We start from the raw sequence: 3,424 nt of genomic DNA, 5'->3' as shown, positions 1-3,424 counted from the left end.
CATTGTTTGCGCCATCGTTACTGATGATGACCCACACCGAGACTGCCACTACTATGCAAGTGCAGCCGCCACAGGCCGCTGCAACCTGCAAGTCGTCAGTCGTCACGCCACTGCCTCCGCTTGCACCGTACCAAAAGTTTGAGTCACCAACTTTTGATTAGTATTTTGTGAGGAAACGCCGTATGTTGTTTTGCGGCAGCTTGCTATGGAGTTTCGGGATACTGCCACAACAGCGGTGCCTATACATAGGCAAATAATACATGCACGTTTGAGACCCAAAAACGCCGTGGCCCGGAAATCACGCGGTTATAAATTGGATTCCACCAGACGCGTCTCCGTGTTGCAGCACCTAAAGCTAAAGGCCATGCACAGGAAAGGGAGACTCGGCCTGCACAAAATGTCCACTACTCGATCGGAGCATCCATCTCTACTATAATGGACCAATCAAAATTATACTAGGTCCCTTCAAAAAAACGTCCCGCTGAAAGCCTCCCACCATTGTGCACACAGAAAAATACACACAGCAATTCGTCTTCTTTAAAATAGAGCTAATAAAACACCCAAACTTATCCGACGGCTGACGTCGGATGTGTGACGCTGGCTTCTCACCCGCGTGCCCTTCATCCCACGCACGCGGGCTTCAAACGCAGACACTGCGCAACGCATCCAGGGTTCGATTCCCTGCCTGTCCCGCGCCCCGCGCGTCCATTTTTTATTTTCTTCCGAAAAGATAACGCTCGGGCCGCCTCCTAGCTGCCGCCGGCTCGATCTCGCGCCCCTCCTTCCCCAGCGCCGCAACTCCTCCCTCCTCCGTCTTCCCACAACCGCGACTCCTCGGATTCCCAGATCCCAAACCCACACGAGACCTCTCCTCATCCACGGCTCCGGTCGCGCCTGCCTTGGCGCGCCGCGGATGTCGAAGCCTCTGTGCCGGCGGTTGCCGGCGTGAGGCAGGCGGCGCCTAGCAAGGGCGCGTTCATCAGGGTGCGGAAGCGGCCGTGGGGGAGGAGAGCGGCGGAACTTCGACAATGCCGAGGCCGCCGCGATGGCCTATGACCAGGCGGCCGTGTCCGCCTAGGGCTCCGCCGCCGCGCTCAACTTCCCCGTGGAGTGCGCGCAGGAGTCACTCCGAGCGCTCGCGCTGGGCGGCGGCGGCGCGGCTGGTGCCTCCGCGGGAGGCTCGCCCGTGCTGGCGCTCAAGTCGTGACACTCCAAGAGGAAGCGGCACAAGAAATCTGAGCTTCTGGTGGCGGCGGCGTCTGCGAACGACGCGGTGTCGGGCACGAGCAAGGTCAAGAACGCCGTCGTCGTGGAGCTGGAGGACCTCGGTGCTGAGTACCTGGAGGAGCTCCTCAGAATCTCCGAGAGCTAGCTATGTGATCACCGCGCGTCAGCAGAATTCAAAGGTAGCTTGGGCCATGGGGAATGAATCTTGAATGCAATGTCCAAATCCCCTTTAGTTGTTGTTATCAATGAGGGGCATCGTATTTCATTCAGAAGTGTTGTGATTTAGTAGTGCTAGCTAGCATAACCAAATACCAAAACTTCCCTACAAAATACACTTGCTTGCTTTCCACCGGCTGGGAAAAGAGAAAAGGTACACATGTTCAGTTTGATCGCCTATCTGAAATCCAATGTGCACTCAGAGTAAGCAGATCGAAGTTCCACACCTGCCATTTGCTATCGTATGCACAGATTGCTGAACAGTATCCGCTTACATACAAGTGACAAGTGATGAGCAATTTGATGTCTATCCTAATCCAATTTGATGTCAGGTCGCCCAATCAAGGATGGGATCTCTCGCCGATCCGTACGTGATACGCTATGTCTCCGACAGTCCGACCTGCCCCTGCCATTCTGCTCTGTGTTCATGTTCAGGTGCGACCCGTGCGCTAACTTATTGATTATTATCAAGCTACCCGTTCGATTTTTGCTGTTTATACACTGTGTTTCTGCACTATTGTCTTTGTTCAGTTGTGCGAGTGGAGATGGTTCCAATTGTGTAGTAGTCTCGCGTATTGCATCATTGCATGAGATTGTAATGGTTGGTTAATGGAATTTGGAATTGTTGGGGAATATAAAGTAATATTGAGAGACTGGTGTAGAGGTGGGATTTAGTGATCGAAGTAATGTTTTGGTTTCTCTGCAGATACTTCACTTCCTTGCAAAGTGAGTGCTTCCATGTATGTGTGCTTCTTCTCAGATGTGAACATGGTTATCTCGGTACCTATGGGGAGTGGGAAGACAATACTGTTTCAAACTCTGCGTTCTGAGGCTCCTCTCAAGGTTCCTTTCGCCAGATTGGTGGTTCAATTTAAATAAAGGAACTTTGAAAACAGTACGCTGATTCAGAATGCCATTTTACAACAGTAAATTAAAAGGTGAATAACACAATTTACTTTGAGGATTTTGTGGAGTACTCCCAATAAATTAACTGTAAGCAGGCTGAATGCTGAGGTGGTGGAGAGAGGAGAGAGGAGAGAGCGCTCTAAGCTTACTGTCTTATTAAGATGGTTTCTATCACAAAGATTGGGTATTTTTGTCTTTTACCTTTCGTTTCAATGCAGTGTCCTATTAATTCCTCCCGTCTTTAATTGATGCGCAGGTTGCAGCTTCGACTCTTCGAATTCCGATGCATCACGTTTGTACTAGGAAATATACTAATAGCTAGAACATTTGTTCGTGAATTTGCGTTTCTTTCATCAATTGATTTATTTTAGTTTTGTGATTTATTTTCTAGACACCACCGTAGCGTTAGCACGGGCACTGTACTATGTCTTGCTATGCATGAGTGTTTTCCAGATTATATACATAGTCATATACAATTCCGTAAAAAATATTGTCATTTCGTTGTTTTCACGTGCATCTCTGAAATAAAACCGTGGCGTTAGCACGGGCACTATACTAGTCCTAATAACTCGACAGGGTCGGCATCTCATCCTCCCTTTGCATTTGGAAAAAACGACGACCTTCCTGAGATCTGAAGCATAGACAAGAGTTATGCAGTGGCAAAGTGGTGCTCTGCTGGTTTGTGTTTTGTATCAATTGTAAAGGTTTTTAATGGATGATGTTGCGCTCTAAGCTGTCGGATGTTGCCAGGGGTGAAGCCAGCTCAAAACCAACCTGGCGTACACTCTATCAAACATAAAGGAATGTGTACAATTTCAAAAGAAATATATGGAAAATTTAAGACAGATATTAGCAAACTTTTATTTTACCATGGTGCACGTGCACCAGAGAAAGTCAACGTGGCTTCGCCCATGTTGCAGTCATCTTCTGGGCTGTAATACTCTGAACCCGTCTGTTGATAATTAAAAGACCAGAGCTTGGCTCTAAAACTTCTAAGAAAAAAAACCTTCCTGAGATATTTCAGGTTCAAGCACTCATAAAAAAAGGAGGAAACGTTGATCATATTATTTGGCAG

The 3,424-nt window shown here is 48.4% G+C and overlaps 1 long non-coding RNA gene across 1 annotated transcript; it reads left to right on the top strand.

The window, feature by feature from the left end:
- Positions 1 to 677: 677 nt before the first annotated feature.
- On the top strand, positions 678 to 3,168 carry LOC136463822 (uncharacterized). The gene is made up of 3 exons (XR_010761092.1): positions 678 to 1,406; positions 1,776 to 1,878; positions 2,150 to 3,168. It is a non-coding gene; the product is annotated as an uncharacterized lncRNA (long non-coding RNA).
- The last annotated feature ends 256 nt before the right edge of the window (positions 3,169 to 3,424 follow it).

This window comes from Miscanthus floridulus, chromosome 7, assembly GCF_019320115.1.
Source record: "Miscanthus floridulus cultivar M001 chromosome 7, ASM1932011v1, whole genome shotgun sequence".
Taxonomy (NCBI): Eukaryota; Viridiplantae; Streptophyta; class Magnoliopsida; order Poales; family Poaceae; genus Miscanthus; species Miscanthus floridulus.
This window is presented reverse-complemented; position numbering and strand designations above follow the sequence as displayed.